Source organism: Miscanthus floridulus, chromosome 7, assembly GCF_019320115.1.
Source record: "Miscanthus floridulus cultivar M001 chromosome 7, ASM1932011v1, whole genome shotgun sequence".
NCBI lineage: Eukaryota > Viridiplantae > Streptophyta > Magnoliopsida > Poales > Poaceae > Miscanthus > Miscanthus floridulus.
The window spans coordinates 66,462,153-66,480,777 of record NC_089586.1 but is presented as its reverse complement, the minus strand read 5'-3'; the positions used below and the strand labels follow the sequence as shown (position 1 = coordinate 66,480,777).

Genomic DNA, 18,625 nt, shown 5'->3' with positions numbered 1-18,625 from the left:
ATGACGACGGCGCCAGTCTCCATTGACGACGGATCCAACGGAGGTGGCTTCCCCAACTCTTCGGCGTTCACCAATGGATTCTCGTTCCCTCCTTCTGTTTCCTACTGTTCTTGAATTTTTGCTCTGGGTGGTAGAAGTAAACTCTGATTCCTACTGTTCTTGATAAGTTCAATTCGTCATTTTACAGTTCAGATTCCAGAGTTCATATTTTCAGAGTTCCACAAATAATTTTAGTGTCAGCTCATAGTTCAGATTTCAGATTTCAGAGTTTTATATAGCTGCCCAGTGTTCATTTTGTTTCATTTACAGTGTGATGGAGTGAGTGTTTCAGTTATCTGAGTTATCTGAATATTTGTTGTGTGGTGGTCTCATTTATTTGAATCTCTACATTTACAAAATCAATAGCCCGAATGTAATGTTTGGGTAATTTGGACTTCATATATGCATTGGTAATGAAACTAACTATGCCTTGTAGCATACTTAGTCTTGATGGTTATTCATGCATGGCTAGAAAACACTCTTGTATTATTAGTTTCAAGGTTTGGGGAGTTATAGTATTTTGGTAATCAACCACACAATTTTCACCAACTAGCTTGCTCTTTTCTAGCTGATGCCGATGAAGACCCACGTCCATCTAATGAATCAGCTCTTACATGATTGTTGCATGATTTTCTGAATTCTATATTATACCCAACTGAATGTGTTAGACTGAAAGAGCTTCTTTGTGCAGACGGCTTCTCGGCGCCGACAGCTCTCTCTCTCGGTCGTGATGGCGGCTCGGCGCTGACGGTCCGCTCTCTCGGACGTGGCGGCAGCTCAGCAGCAACAGGGACCCGCCCAACCACCGGTGGTGTCAGCAAGGGTGTGGCGACGGCGCCATCCTCCATTGATGGATCCAGCGTTGGTGGCTTCCCCAGCATAGATGGATTTCTGTTCCCTCATTCACCGTCTCAAGCCTGGTTTAATGCGGCTGGCAGTGATCCCTCTTCTCCTGTATCATGGTAATCCCTCTTCTCCTGGTTTGTGATTTTTTCAATTTACAATCATTGTTTAAGATCCAGTAGATGATTCTGCTATATTCTACAACTCAAAGCCATAGTGGTTATTGTTTGTTTCCTGCAGGGACAAAGATCCACGTCCATCTGGTGGTTTCATGAGCTACTTCAGAAATTAGCCACACAACTTTCATTTGGTTGGTGCACCTATCCACAACAGCCCTTTGAATAGACCACTGTCCACCAACAATGATGCAAGTTCACAGCCTGAAGTAGAAATATTACTTGACAATGACAATGTTAGGACTGAGAAGAGGATTCTATGGACAGAGGAAGAGGATCTTTGAATGTGCTTATGTAAAGGCTCGCAGAGTATTTATAAGTGGATATTCTGATCAAATGTGGATTGATGCAGCCCACAAGTTCTATGTGGAGGACAACAAAGATGCAAAACTAGGACCCTTTGTTGGGATTGAGGTTTGGAAAATTTGTCGAGAAGTGTCAAAGTGGAAAACATACAATAAAGAGCTGAGGAATGCACGTAAAAGGAAATCATTTCACCTTGAAGAAGAAAGGGATCAGGAAAATGATGAAAGTTTGGAAGAGATGCCAAATCGACCAATGGGTCAGAAGGCAGCTAAAAAGGCAGCTCTAGCTGCAAAAGGCAAGTCAAAAGGCTTCAGCAGTGAAGATGATGGTAACTCAAAGGAATCTGCTATTGATCTAGATAAATTAGGCAAATTCCAGGAGGAAACAAATGCAAACCGTATGAAGATATTGGAACTGCAGCAGAAGCTATAATCTGAGAAGCTTGAGACCACAAAACTTGCCCACTTTACTGCACAAGAGACCTCAAAGGGAAAGATGCTTGAGAAAGAATCAAAGATGATGGAGACTTATAATAGCCTCATCTTACAAGATACAAGTTTAATGTCCGATGTGGAAAAGGCGGAGCGAGTTGCTGCCATGAAGTGTCTTAGGAAGGCCCTTTTTCCTAAAAGTGACTGAACAGGTAACTTGAGCAACCTGTACACCTTGTTCATACTTTACTTCTTGAACTTTTGTAGTATTATCTTCAGTTTCTTCCTTCACTAGCCACCTAGCTTCATCCTGTGTTAGTGGATCTATTTGCATGATGTCCTCAGATCTATCAATATCGCTCTCATGCACATTGTGCTTTTCCAGTTCTGCATTGACATCATGAATTTCCTTGAGTCTACCATCAGTATCCTCTATTGGCCCACGAGTTCCTCCCAATCCTGTATTTTCTAATTCGGGAACATTCTCAGACTTGTTATTTGTACCCTCTTTCATCAAATCTCCACGAGTTTCCTCCAATCCTGTACATTCTAATCCAGGAACATTTTCAGATTTGTCTGTATCCTCTTTCATCAAATCCTTAGAATCTTCCAGTTTTGCAGGCTCGGCTTGGGAGACTTCAGGGACATCTCCAAGCTTTTTATCAGAATCTCTCCCAGTTAGTCTCATAGTGCCATCGACTTCTGTACGCTCTACTTCATCAACTTTCTCAGGCACCTCAGAATTTAAGTGTAAAGGCAACTTAGCATCTACTGTGCCCATGTTGTAGATCCCGTCTTCCTTTTTTGTAGTAATAGAACTATCTCCTCTTTATTAGGCTTTTTTGTTCTTTGCTGGAAATATATAATGATCTGTTTTCACCTTTTGATCTAAATTTTAACAGGCTAGAGACTAGAACTGCTATCTGAATGCCTGATGCTGTCATCTGAGTGCTATCTACTATTTACCTGAATGTGAATGTGCTATGTATCTACTAGTGACTGTGAATGTGAATGTGAACATGTCATTTGAATGTGCTATCTGAATGTGAACATGTCATCTAGAAAAGTGGCTATGAATGTGCTATCTATCTGAATGTGAACATGCCATTTCAATGTCAATATGCTATCTATCTGAATGTGAATGTGCTATCTAAATGTGAATGTGCTATCTGAATGTGAACATGTCAACGCTTTTCAGCTCAACTCTACGTTTTTGCTGCTACTAGCTTAAAGAAATGTTGGCTTTGTTGTGCTTTGGCTACTCGATGGAAACTGATGCTTGCTGACTCGGTGAAGAAATGAAATGCTTGGTCAGAGTAGGTGATTGAATCAATTCTGTGATCTCATCAAGTTACTGAAACTCTTGAATAGCAAGTTAGGACTGCCTTTGTCCTTTCATGAAGCTGCTACATGAAATTGTTATACATGCTTTCTAAATTTTTTTGTTGTTGTGAATGAACCTCATAGTTGACCAACGCTTCTACCTGAAAATCTGAGTATGCTGTTGTTGTTACTAATTTTTACCAAGCTCTATTAGTGTTGCGAGCTACTTTTGTGAAATTGGACAAGGACTGAGATCATATCAGCCTGTTGCATGATATCATTTTTTTTCTTTTAAATTAGCTGAGTTGGCATATGATTTTGTTTCCTCTCATGATGTATGGAGCTAAGTTGATGTATGGAGCTATAATGTTGATTTCTGAAACTAGTGTGCAGGCTCACATAGTGTTCCATTTAAAAAAAATATATATATGACTTATATTAATTTATATTGATGATTTTAAAATAAATATTGTATTCATGTTCATCTAATTTATTTTTGATCCATTTCTATCAAATAGCAACACAATGGTATACAAAATAGTGTTCACGGTTGATCTAGCTACATGCAAAGCATTAAACAGCTTGCAGACAGTGCAACATGCTCTCCATTGTACGACCTGTCTTTTTAGCTGTCTGTTTGCTAGATTCGAGGGTGTTGCAGACGACCCCCCGTCTGTGGGTTGTACATGCCCTAAGCAGGCTCTCAGCCATGGAGACCTCCCATGCATGAGCCGGCACGCCTTGGAGTTCCACGTCGACCCGGGAGGGCAAGATGGTGTCAGAGGAGAGAGCATGCCTGGTCCAACGCCGGCAGTGCATAGGAAAACTGCCATTTCTAGGGGTTCATTGTTGTCGCTCGCAACTCGGAATGCTTCCGCTTCATTAGCTAGAACCATGATGAATGCTGATGGGCTTGCACGACGAACAGGCAGTGCGGTGTTGACGGACACTAACACCTATTTTGAGCATTAACGTTACACCCAAAAGCAAAATAAAGTTAGGAAAATCATCATCACATGTGTAGAATTTACTTTATAATTCACCTAGTTCCACTTATACACGTAAATATATTTGTATGCATGAATTTTGGCCAAAATGATGACAAATACACACATAGGAGGCAAGTGGACGTGGCAGGGGGCCAAGGGGCCCACATGCCATGCCGACCGGTGCCACATAGGCGTCGCCCAGTGCCCCACTTGCCCCTTCCACGTCACCAATCCATGGGAAAGGTCCTCCAAGCCTTCTCCATCATTGATCTTAAGTCGGTCTGCACCGATGGTCACAATGGAGTGGTCTTGGATCCATAGGTCCACTGTCATGGACTTGGATCCCTCCAACCGACCTTGGATCTGCCTTACCAGCCAAATCTTCGCACGTGCTGCCTTCACAACTGCCTTTGGGAGCCAACCAAGGCCCTACGATCGAAAGCGGTGGAATCGTACACCGGCCGACACCCAAGTTTGCTCCACTAACTTCCTACGCTGCCTATAAGTACCCCCACTGCCTCTAGACACTATAAAAGGCGCAGTGGTGCTCAATGGAGAGGGGCACCATTTCATTCCATCACTCCAAGTGAGAGTAGTAGCTAGGAAAGCTCTGTAGCTCTACTACTTAGAAGTAGAAGATAGGGAGAGAGTTAGGAGAAGCTTGGAGAAGGGCCGGGGTTGTCGGCATCCTCTCCACTTGTGCTTCGCTGGATGAAGCTCTTCTTTGAGTGAAGTCTGGCATCTTCTATGGTAACTCTGCTCTTTTGCATTACTTAAGTATTATTTATATTATTGTGTTTACTGGTTTCACCACTTGGTTAGAGTGCTCTAGTCTCATTTCATCATATACAGGATTAGAGTAGTGAGCCTATAGATTAAGCGTGGTGCTTAGGCTATAGCTTGCCTGTGTTTATGGCTAGGCCTCCGGATAGATTGTGGTAGGTGGCACGTGGTGATAGCCATGTCCATCCTCTGTATTCCACCATGATAGGTCTAGTTATTAAATCTTAGGGCTCGTGGCAGACCTTGTCTAGTTATCCCTCCTGGTTGCTAGGCGGACTATGCCCCGAAGTAAACAACCGTGATATAGGTTTCCTTAGTCTTGCATTAGTTCATAGAAACCACATATATCCTTTCTACCCATTATCTTTACCCTTGTGCCATCCTTGGACAACTTAGTTCTTACACTAGATCACTTCGCATTCCTCGTGGAAATTTGATACCCTGGAATACTCTCGGGTGAAAGCTACATTGACATCTGTGTGCTTGCGGATTTATCTGTTTGCCATATCTAGTGTCAACAAGCTTTCTGGCACCATTGTCGGAGAGCGGTAGCTGTTCTAGTTTAGAACTGAGTCATCCAAGTATCTTTTATCCTTGATGTTTCATCCCATGGATTGCATTCCTATCATTCAATTCGCTGCTCCAAAGGGTGCTAGTTTGGAGCCACCTCCATCATCAAAACCTATCATCACCAATAGTTATGAACTTCACCCTTGTTTCATAACTAAAGTTTAGAAACAATCTTTTTCTAGGGAAAAAGATGACAACCCATATGCTCATCTGTGAGAGTTCGAGCAAGTGTGTTCATGCCTTCACATTTTGGGCATGTCACACGAAACCCTTAAGTGGAAGCTATTTTTGTTCTCTTTGATGGGATTAGCCAAACTGTGGTATACTCGAACCATAGAGAGTGCACAAGGAGAGTGGGAAGTTCTTCAAGCCAAGTTTTGCTTAACGTTCTTTCCCATCGCCCGAGTGGTTCATCTTTGAAGAGAGGTCCTAAGCTTCAAGCAAAGGGAGAAAGAATCCCTAGGTGCTGCATGGGCCCGTTTGATGGATCTTTATTCATCTGGCCCTGATCTTGCTATACCTAAACCTATACTTTTGCAGCACTTCTATTTCGATCTTAGTGAGAAATCTACACAATTCCTTGACATCGCTTCAGGAGGAGCCTTCTTACATCTTCCTATTAGTGAGGGAGAGCTATCCTTGAAACAATCCTTGAAAACTTTCCCTACACCAATGGCCATCATGACTCCCTTGAAGAAAAGGACAATCCAATCCCCACACAAGAAGATGTTTCGACAGCCAAATCCTTATCAATTCCATCTAAATCTTTAGTTGCCTACCATATTCCTAAACCATTCCTAGGTACATCTTCAATCATCCAATCTAATAGAGATCTTTGGCATCCTTGACCCCAAATCATCATCTTCCCTATTCATCTCAAGATTTGGTTGCCCAGGAGCCCCTCGAATCAATGTCATTTTCCACCTCAGACTTTGATCTCCCCAATGTCCATCCTTGTTTCTTTGTTGATAATTCAAACCAAGGAGGCACTTCACCCCTTTCGGTTGACACCAAATGGGAGCACAAATCATCTGAGGTGAAAATCCCAATCCTAATGGAGGACAAGGATGGGAGTCCACTCGTAGAATGCCATAGACAAGAGATGATCGACGAATATGTTTGGTCTATGGACATTCTTGAAAGATCAAATTTGGAGTCCAAAAAGGAGGATCATGTGGATGAACATCAAAGCTACATTCTAGAAGAGCCACAAGATCCACGCTTTAGTGAGAAATCTCAAGAGTCAATCTTTCCTTCTACCAACTACACCTACGAGAGTTGCAACCATCCTATGCTTCTCTTTTATCAAATCCTCAAGAGGATGGTTGTGGATGCTTTTGTCTATCACAAGTATTCCAAAGCTCGTAATTGCCTTGGCACAAGTTCTTGCAGCTGAAACTGCAAAGGTCGAGCTTATGACTTAAAACAAAGTACTGCCGGGAGATAACCTGTTAGCTTTCTATTTTCAATTCAATAAAGTATGTTTAGTTTCTATCATCTTATTATCATAAGTAGTAGTAGTAGCAGTAGTAATAAATAAAAATAGTTTACCTTTTAAATTATGCTTTTCCTTTCAAATAAAATAGAGCGAACCCAATGAAGATTGAGCTTAATTGTTGCACCAGCCAATGAACTCACACATCGGTCGAGTTTATAGTATCACCTTGCACTAGTCTTTGTTGAAGATATCAAAATCATGAATCTTGACTTTTGAGCAAGCATCAGGAGTGACATCAAGAAGAAGGAATTCAAGTGAAGAACAAGGTACAAAAGTGCAATTCAAGAGTGAAGCTAATCGGGCATAGAATGCTTGGAAGCAAATGTGATGGTCCATTCAAAGTCATCATCATGAGCCGTCATGCTTCAAAACAACAAAGGTAACATCTCTAAGGTATGTGGTTAATGTTTAAATCATTCTCTTTGACCTGATAAGCATGAATATTTGATATGATTAACTTGTTTAGTTTTCCTAACACAATGGTCAAGCTTAGCTTTTCAATCATGTCTTCTTTCTGTTCATAATCATAGCCAACTCTTTTAAGCTCTTGCCACCTTGAGTAGTAGAAGTGTGCCCAAAATGATTGTGCATATGTTCTTATAATCTAGTCTTAACTTAATCCAACATAGGAAGAATAGAGTTTGAGATGTTAAAATTGAATGATCATGATTTGTCTTTACATTTTCATCTCTAAAACAAATGCTTAAACATGAACCTCTTCTTATGCAACCTGTTGTCATGTTGAGTTTGGATAAATTTTGTGACCTTATGAACTAGTGACACTTCAAAGATTTGAACTATCTCCTTCATAAATACCCCTTTTTGCCTTTTTGTGAAGAGAGACATGGAGTAACAAAAGAGTTGGGCACATGAAGGTCCAAGTAAAATAAATAAAAAATATGGTCACATGAAGGTCTAAGTATATTAAAAGTATATTATATAAAAATAAAAAATAATAATAATAGCTCCATGATCTCAAATGTTATCTTGTGGGGGCCATTAGCTTGAGAAGTGTCACAACCTTCACTAGGAACATTGTTTAACTTAACAATACACATGACATAGGTATGTTTCTCCTTCACCTTGATCTCCCCTTTGGCATGATAAGTGTTTAGGCGCTATTGTTTCATTACCAATCATGCTATGTGCCTCTGTTTGCTTTTTAATAAGAGGAATAAAGTTTTTGGTTCACTAGTACATTTGTACTAGTAGAACCCTGTTGCTTTCACTCTTTGTGTCTTTGAATAAGCACAGATGCCGAAGGAATAGGTGTGGGGGTTGGGCAAGCCAACCCTAGCATAAGTAATTTCTCCTCTAATGAAAAAAAATACCGAGGCTACACATAGAAGCACTTCACACATCAATATCAACTCTCTGGACTTCATCTCATTATGAGACGCTGGTTTGTATCTCGGTACCCCTCTCCTATATTTATCTCCTTGAAAATAAATGCATAAAAAAGCCAATTTCTTCATGTTATTAAAACTTCAATTCTAAAAGATGACCCCAAGATTTGATCATGACTTATCTTATGAGATTGGCCTGCATAATCTTTATTCGTTGTCTTTCACTTAATGCTTGTGGGAACCTTACTCAATTAGGATAACATTACCTAAGTTATTGTGAAGTGTGATATAGTGATGACAAGACTAGTCTTTCTTTCTAATCAAGTGTTTTGGAGACTTTTGTTTTGAACAAAATTTAAAACCATGGCTTCATAACTCTGCTATGGTATAAATGTCCTACTAGAGCCATAGGCAATATCTTGACAAACCTACACTTTCTTGCTGCTTAGATTTTGTTTTGAATTTTGTCAAACTGTGTGACCCTAGTGAGTGATGCACCATGATTACATGATCAAAATCACATACACTCCACCCATATATACTTTACTCTTACACTAAGAGTAAGCAAAAAAACATGTTTCCCACACTTATGCTATGCTCTTACACTAAGAGCTAGTACAAACATTCCTTTCCACCTCTCCACAAATATGCCTTTCCACCTTTCCACAAAATAAAGACTCCATGTATCTAGGATCTCTCTCCATTCTCCGTACAAGTCTGAAAAAAGAGACATGGTGTTAGAGATATGGGCCAGGGGTACCTGCATCACCCATATATCTGATTATCACCAAGCTATTGGCCTGGCAACCATCAAGGATAAGGCCCACATGGGCTGATGCGATCGACCAATGTGGAGATCAAAGCAAATCAAGACGGGCGTATCTAGATGATAGCTAGGATCAATTTGTCCTAACAAACTAGGAACACAATCTATTAGCCTGATCGCCCTCTCTGTAACCCTACTTCTCCTGCATATATAAAGGAGGGTAGGGGCCTCAGGCATGGGATCCAATCTTCTATTGCACCAAACTACACCATAGCTAGGAGCAACAGGCCCTGTAATTGAATATACGAATACAAGAGCAACAGCACCACTAGAGTAGGGATTAGCGTGTACCATGCCCTAAACCAATATAAATCCTTGTGTCTCATGTACTACCATCTGACTCTGTCTATGCGATCACATTGCTAAGCATTGCCGGAGCTAAACAATCTGACACATGGGCTATATGTTATAAAAAAGAGAGTTGGAAAAGATAATAAAAAGAGAGAGAGATGAGTGAAAAAAAGTGTCGAGCAAAAAAATAGAGAGAGAAAGGATGAGCATCAAAGATAGCCCATGATCTCAATCATCTAGATTTGGAGAGAGCATCTTTGAGGAGTCAACCTTCCACTCATATACACACACTTACACTCTTGATCATGTTTGTATGTTGTTTTCCTCCATGGATCCATGCTTTGACTTTACAATATAAACATTCTAAGTATACCTTTCAAGTTCTTCTACCCCAAAACTCCACAGAAGCTATAGTTATAGGGCCTTGAGGCAAAGTAAGATCTTGGTGAGGACACATACACAAATACCATTGAGTGATTTGAGAAAACCATATGAGGAGTAACATGAGCTATGTTTTGTATTGAAAAAAAATATTGTCAAAAACTCTAATCTCACTTGAGAAGGAGAAGTGATCTATGTCTTCAAGTGAGAACTGTTCCATTTCTCAACCGCCCAAGGTGATGTTCTAGCCACTTCAAAACCCACAGGTATGAGTATGTGACTTGGAATATATTTTATGCTTGCATAATATCCTGAGGAAGTTGTGTATCAAATCCACCTGAATCTTAGCTCGATCCTCTTTATTGTTTGAATCCTTTACTCAGGACGAGCTAAGGTTCAGTGTGGGGGAGCTTGTTGATAGTCACTAACACCTATTTTGACAAGCAAGATAAAGTTAGGAGAAGCATCATCACATGTGTAGGATTTACTTTATAATTCCCTAGTTCCACTTGTACATGGAAATATATTTGTATGTAGGAATTTTGGCTAAAATAGTGACAAATACACACATAGAAGGCAAGTGGACATGGCAGGGGGCTAAGGGGCCCACATGCCACACCGCCTGGTGCCACATAGGCATCACCTAATGTCCCACTTGCCCCTTCCACATCACCAATCCGTGGAAGAGGTCCTCCAAGCCTTCTCCAGCGTTGATCTTAAGTCAATTTACACCGATGGTCATGATGGAGTGGTCTTGGATCCATGGGTCCACTATCATGGACTTGGAGCCCTCCAACCGACCTTGGAACCATCTTACCGGCCAAATCTTTGCACGTGTTGCCTTCACAACTGCCTTTGGGAGCCAACCAAGGCCCTATGATTGAAAGGCAGTGGAATCATACGCCGACCGGCGCCCCTACCATGCCACCCGGCACCCAAGTTTGCTCCACTGACTTCCTATGCTGCCTATAAGTACCCCCACTACCTCTAGACACTATAAAAGGGGTTGTGGTGCTCTGTGGAGAGGGGCACCATCTCATTCCATCACTCCAAGTGAGAGTAGTACCTAAGCAAAGCTCTGTAGCTCTACTACTTAGAAGTATAAGATAGGGAGAGAGTTAGGAGAAGCTTGGAGAAGGGCCAGGGTTGTTGGTATCCTCTGCACTTGTGCTTTACTGGATGAAGCTCTTCTTTGAGTGAAGTTCAGCATCTTCTGTGATAACTCTGCTCTTTTGCATTACTTAAGTATTATTTATATTATTATGTTTACTAGTTTTGCTGCTTGGTTAGAGTGCTCTAGTCTCATTTCATCATGTATAGGATTAGAGTAGCAAGTCTAGATTAAGCGTGGTGCTTAGGCTATAGCTTGCCTATGTTTACGGCTAGGACTCCAGATAGATGGTGGTAGGTGGCAGGTGGTGATAGCCATGTCCATCCTCTGTATTCCACCACAATAGGTCTAGTTATTAAAACATAGGGCTCATGGCAGACCTTGTCTAGTTATCCCTCCTGGTTGCTAGGCGGACTATGCCCTGAAGTAAACAACCATGATATAGGTTTCCTTAGTCTTGCATTAGTTCATGGAAACCATAGATATCCTTTCTACCCATTATCTTTACCCTTGTGCTATCCATAGACAACTTAGTTCTTACACTAGATCACTTCATGTTCCCTGTGGAAATTTGATACCCTGGAATCTCTTGGGTAAAAGCTATATTGACATCCGTGCGCTTATGGATTTATCTATTTGCCATATCTAGTGTCGACATGCGGCTACGTCAAGGTCAAACTTAGCCACCAATAGGCCAGCCACGGTAGTTACCAAGGCTTGACTGACATCGCCGACAATCATGGTGATGATAGCTTGGTGAAGAGCTTGCTCCGCCTGCACCAGGCGATCGGACCAATCGATGAAATAGGGAAGCGTTAGGGCTGAGGAAGCGCCATCATCCAAGGTTTGCAGCCCTAGAGAGGCATCTCCACCGTAGCCCTCAAAGTTGCACTGGGAGGAAGGTGAGCCATCATGAGCTAGACGTCGCCGCCACCGTGGCCGACATCGTTGATGCACCCGTCCTTCCATGGGGGTGCATACAACCAGCGTGGCCTCAACACTAGACTGGGTCGCCCCAGCGGAGGCTATACTAGCTGCCGATTCCATCATCGGGGCTAGAGCAGAAATCCTTTGCCACACCGATACACGACCGCCCAGCACTAGCCGCTCACTAGCAAGGCAGGCCGCACTAGGACAGACGTAAGAGATATGCCCGACACCATGGCACTTGAAGCACTGAGGATGCGAGCAACACTAGCCGCATGATGCGTCATCGAGAAGCAGTTGAAACAAAGCCCTCGAAGGTCCACCAGCACCGACCGTCTAGGACGCGGTTGAGGACTATACAGCTTCCGGTGAGTGGCATAAGACTCCTTCCTCATCCATCCATCGGCATCAGGGACTCTCTTGGGTTGTTGGGGATGAACAACCTCCAACCGGAGGAGGATATGTGGTCGTAGCAAGGAGTCGGAGCCTTAGAGGCAAACGAAGTGACGACCACCTCCCAAAAAAAGAACGGTAGCCAGAGGTATTGGCTCTGGCACTCGCACCATCGTTGGACGTCGGGCTCGAGTCCGACCATCGTGACTCCTTAGAGTGGCCCGCTGGCTTGAAAGGACAAGCGTGGGGAGACAAGGAGGGCACAGAACTAGGCGCCTAAGCGGGGAAGCTTGCCACGGCAGCGGTAGGGCTGGTGGACGGTAGGGCCATGGTGGCTACCGACAGTGGTGTGGGGAGGTGAGGGGATGAGACGCACCTATATGACTTCCCGCAGACCACAAACTTATACTTGTGAAAGGATCAAGATGCCCAAGAGGGGGGTGAATTGAGCTAATTCTAAAATTCTTTGCAATAATTAAACCCTATACTTAGCCCACTTCACCCCTTGTGCCTAGAATGTGATTCTATTGATCTACCGCACAAAAATTTAGCACCCTAAGTTCTAATCCTACTCTAGCATGGCAATTCTAACAATATAAAGACAAGAATTGAATTGCTCAAATGTAAATGCTTAAAGTAAAGAGAGGAGAAGGAACGTGGTGATGTTTTACCGAGGTATCGAAGAGTCACCACTCCCCACTAGTCCTCATTGGAGCACCTACGCAAAGGTGTAGCTCCCCCTTGATCTACATAAGGATCAAGTGCTCTCTACGGGTTGATTCTTCGACACTCCATCATGGTGAATCACCCACAACCACTCACAACTTGAGTTGGGTCATCCACAAGCTCCGTCAGATGATCACCAAACTCCCAATCACCACCAAGCCATCTAGGTGATGGCGATCACCAAGAGTAACAAGCATGAACTCTCACTTGACCACAACAAGCCTAATGAGAAGGGTGGATGCACACTTGCTACTCTTCCTTGCACTAATGAGGCCTTAATCTTGGATTCTCAAATCTCAATTACCTCACTAGGCTCTTGCTCTCCTAAGCACTCTCAAGGGTGTTTCTCAGTCGTTGAAATGGGCAAGAGACCTCCTTTGGATAAATAGAGGAAGTATTTATACCCTCTCATTCAAAATCAACCGTTAGGAGGTTGCATCAGCATTCTGTGGGGTGACCGGATGCTCCAGTCAGTTCTCCCCGCCATAGAGCCGTTAAGTTGTGATCGGACTCTGACCTACATCCAGTCAGCACTGACCGGACGTGTCTGGTCATGAAAACTGCTCTCTGGACCCTTACTGATGTTGACCGGATGCTGGAGCCTAGAGTTTGGTCACTTCACTGTTCCGCATCCGGTCAGTAACTAAAATCTGACAAGCATCCGGTCAGCACTGACCGAACGCGTCGGATCAGGATTTTCCCTCTCTAGAACCTTACTAGAGTTGATCGAACTCTGGCACCTAGCGTCCAGTCACTTTTCACTCAGCGTCCAGTCGCAACCAAATGACTTCTCCTTGATCAAATGAACTGATCAGACTCTACTGCCAGTGTCTGGTCACACCAGGACCAGCGTCCGGTTAACATTTGACCCTCCATTCACTTCCAACTCGAAATCATATGTGAATGAAGTTTGCTCCAATTGATCTTAGGGCTACTTCAGAGCTACCTAGTGTTAGATTTGACAAGTGTGCACCACACCTAACCTACTAGACTCATCTAGGTCAAGCTACTAGTCCATACCCCCCTTAATAGTACGACCAAAGGAAAAATAAAGTCCTAAACTACTCTAAGTGTCTCTTCAACACTAAACGACACTTAGAACTAGTCCGTCCTTAACCTTGTCATCCATCCTTTGAAAACCAAAATGATTTCCATCGTAGGGGCATGACAACCATGATTGCCTAATCAATTGCCATTACCGAGACCTAACTTAATTGCCTCTACAAAACACACGTTAGTCATAGTAATCTTGTATTGTCATTAATCACCGAAACCCAACTAGGGGCCTAGATGCTTGCAATCTCCCCCTTTTGGTGATTGATGACAATACAACCTCAAGTATATAAAAGAGATGAGGTTTTTAACATGCTTAGTTCATATAAGCTTTTGACAATAAGAACAAAAGAGTTAGGCAAGCTTATATGACCCAAGCCAACATGATGTACTCAATAGATATGAAATAAGCATGAGTACAAGAAATAAAGCTCATTTGAATTAGAGTAAAACACGGAAGCAAACCAAATGAGCATAATGAAGTGACATGACATATATAAAGATCAAAGTAGAGAGCACACATGTTACATATCACATAAATATCACACATATCACGCTCACACGTATATAGTTTAATGCATGAAAGTAAACATGAATGCGTAATAATGTATCACACATCAAAAGCCAAATATAATAAATAAGCTCCCCCTAGATATATCACTCCCCCTAGATCTAATCATACTCGATCCCTCTCCCCCTTTGGCGTCAAGCACCAAAACCTAAGGGCCGATCGACGGGGCTAGAGTAGACGAGTCAGGCGCTGAGGTGCGGTGAGCGATCTCGAAACTGGGTAGCATCATCCTCTGATCCCGAGCTCTGAGCTGTCTAACCCTCTGTCACTAGAAGTGACGCTGAAGAGGTCTAGGTCGGATCTAGGACTGGTGTGTCCTATGACTCTATAGGTATCACTAAAATAGGCGGCTCTGATGATGCAATAGAAGATGGGAGTGTCTTTGTAGTCCTAGTAATAGGAGCAATTGTGGAAGGAGCATGGACATGTAGCTCTGACGGTGTAGGCTGCCCTATCAACTCGCTAAATGTAGCACCAAGGCTCCTAGAGACTAGGGTCTCAATCACAAGTACTGAGTAGCTCTGAATCGGAGTGAAGCCCATAACAAGCGGTGTGAAGGAAGGACCCTAGGCTAGCACTGGTGAAGCAAACCACTAGGACACCTGCTCTATAGGTGAAGCAAACTGTGTCGCTGGCTATCCCTGACTCTGAAGCCCACTAGGCTATAAAGCTAGAGTCACCATGGTGGTGATAGGCTGGCCGAGCTGAGGTGTAAGCTGTGGCGGTGCAGACCCAATAGCAGTAATGACATGCTGCATGAACCCAAGTAACTACTACTAGATTAGAAGCTACTGCTGCTGCATGGCCTGCTGCTGCTGTCGCTAGAACTCGTCCTATCTGGCCTGAACCTATGTAAGAGCTGTTATGGTCTCCTAGGCCTAGCGAACCTGATCCTGCCTCATCCGCTCAAGAATAGCAAGAAGAGTGGGGTATGTCTGTTGTGGCTAGGGTGGAGCTGAGCTAGAGCCACTGGCCTCACTGTCATGTCATCGAGGAGGCATTTGAGGGATATCCTGGTAGTCATCATCTAAACTGTCATGGGGGTCGCTCTCGACCATACCCTTCTGCTGAGCATCTAGCTCCTCCTCTGTCACTGCTATGCCCCTAATGATCTCATCCTGTTGAGCTGCAGACTCTGGCACCTCTGGGCAACGATGCGGCTGGCTAGGTGTCCTCACTGCACTGTGGCGGAGCATCTGAGTCATGTTATATGCTGGAAACTATGTAGTAGCTCCTGTGTACTCAGCCATAGTCTCTGGGGACTTCACTATAACTGCCTTATGAATCAGGAATATAATCCAGTGAGCATAAGGCAGCTGACAATGGCCTCTGAACCCCTCTGCAAGAGTGTCCTCCATCTCTAATAGAATAACATCCCAAATGTCAAATACTGTCTGCTAAATCAGGGAGTTCACTAACCATAGCTGAATGCGAGTTAGACCCTCGCGATAACCCATCCTCAGGAGCAACGTCCTCCTCATGATAGCATCGAGCAATCTCGGTGTAGGAGTGAGATCTCTAGGTGTCCTACTTGACCCCTCGCCAAAAGGCTCTATGAAGTAGGGTCAGACCAAATCTATGGGAGGCACAAGACTGATGTGAGGGTGTCTGGGAGGTGCTGTCTGACCATAGCAAACCTCATGCATGCAAATAGGTTCCTCAGGAATCTTGAGGATCTCTCTGACCCTGAAGCTCATTAGCCTATAGTCATGGCCTCTGAATACAAAATGAATGAATCTGTGGCCTGGGTCAATCTAAAGTGAAGCATAGAACTCATGGACCCATGATGGAACATATCTCTCAATCCATCCAAGTCTGTTAGCCCTGGTAGATAGGATAGGTGAGGGCAGATCTACTCTCCTGCTACTGCAATAACTGACTCAATAGAGCAAACCCTCTAAGATTTGAATGCCACACCACTATTTAGATAAGCATTATAGAAGTCCTCCTATAGTGGTGTATACAAACCCTCTGAAGCATGCTCATCCCTCCTCGGTGGGAACCAGTCCTCAAACTGCACAAATCTGAGCTGCTGCACCTGCTTGGTTGTGGCTGCCCTCAAATCAAGATGAGTCACTAGAGGTGGACCATGTGGTCTAGGAGGCGGACGAGAACCCCACCACTGTGTCTCTGGCCTTGATGTCACCTGAGCACAAGTACGACTAGAGCGTCGTAACTCTGGCTGAGGTGCCTACTTAGTCTCCTTAGCCTGCTCTGCCTCTTGAGTCTGCTCTGTCTGCTGGGTGCCCTCTGACTACTTTGCTGGCTATGTCTGCTATTATGGCTCCCCCTAAGGCTGACTCTCATCTATAGTGACCCGCCATCCTTCAATCATGACAGTCCCAGCTAGACTACCATGACGATGCTCAACCAGCTTGACGGTGGCCCTTTGAGCTGGTGAAAGCTGGTCTGCTATGTGAACACCACTCTGGGCTCCTCCTCTCTCTGCACGCTCTATGGTGGCTACAACTGCTGCTGCTCTCTCAGTATCAGCATCTACATGCTTTCGCATCTTTGTCGACAGCTTCTTGCCTTGCCTTTCACCTCAACAGGTAAGCGAGGTGGAGGCCTCGGATCCTCATCACCTAGACCACCTCCGGCATTCTTCACACGAGCCATTGCTGGAGTTGAAGCGAACTGCTATCACTGACAAGAATCAACTGCCAACTGTAACTTCTGAAGCTTGGCCTCGATCCATACTCGCGAGCTTGGCCCCGAGTTATCTGATAACTGCCAAAGTGACCTCAACAACACCGACTCGCTACATGATAGAGTAGATCAGATATATGAATAATTACAATATACATCTGGAGATATGAAACCCTAAGAAGCAAGCAATGGATATGAAATTAGAAGCGAGGGCTTACTACCTGATGAACCGGCGAATAGAAGAGCAAAGGAATGAATCACGGGAAACCATCAGGAATCGCCTAGGGTTAGGGTTCCGATGCGACGGCCGATCGATGCAATGTAGGCACGGTGATGGAGGCGCTGGTGATGGCAGCTAGGGCACCGGTGATGCTTAGGTGGTGGCATTGATGTGGGCATAGTAGCGCAGAGCAAAGGCATAGGCGCGTGACTATGGTGCTGGTGGCACTAGGGCACAGGCGCACAGGTGGCGGCATGGGATTGCTGTGAGCAGTGCGGGCGTGGGCACGTGGTAGAGTTGGTGCAGGCGGCACGGCATGGATACGGTGAGGAAGACACATTGTGGCTGTAGGTAGATGGCACGAGCATGGGGGCACGGCGTCTAGGGCGAGCTATGGCGATGTCAGAGAGGGCGAGATTGGTACGGGCTAGGTCAAATCACGCGCGGTTATATGGTGGCCCCCCATGTTGGATTAGAAAAGGAAATGAGATGAGACCGAGATCCTCATGACTTCAACTGACCGGACGCTCTGATAGCAACGACCGGACGCTGCCACCCAGAGTTTGGTCGACTCCAGAGAGGTCCAAATCCCCTCGAGTCATGACAGGACGTGTCCGACCACCACTAACCGAATGCAGCTAGAGTCTAGTCGATCCTATCTTCATCTTCTTCGCTTGATCGGACGTAGGATCACCTTCTGACCGGACATAGGGAGAACACTGTTTCAGCATCCGGTCACTCCTTCGTAGCAATAGTCCACCTCCTATGAATTGATCGGACGCAAGGAGCAGAGTTTGATCCAGCGTCCGATCGCCCTTTTTCACCAAATCTTCAATGTTCCTTCGTGCTGCCTATTCCCAATCAAGTCCCAACTTTAATAAGACCCAAATAAATACTAATTGGGACTGATGTGAGAAACATCTCTCAAACCCTCAAATTTTTCAAAGTATTTTGCCTTAGGCTATAATTCTTTTTAAGAAAATAGGCAATAAAAGGGTGATTGAAGAGAAATGACAAAACAACATACATGCATATGCAATGCAATACTTGAAAGTAATTCTATTTGCTTGTCAACTTTGATCTAAGGTTAAGCTTCTTCATATGCTTTTTGGTGGTTATCTTAACCATGTTAGACAAGCCCTAAATGCATTATCAAGAAGTAAACATGTTGTA

The 18,625-nt window shown here is 44.0% G+C and overlaps 1 pseudogene; it reads left to right on the top strand.

Moving 5' to 3' along the window:
• Positions 1–2,003, top strand: LOC136465597 (uncharacterized; annotated as a pseudogene).
• Positions 2,004–18,625: the final 16,622 nt, after the last annotated feature.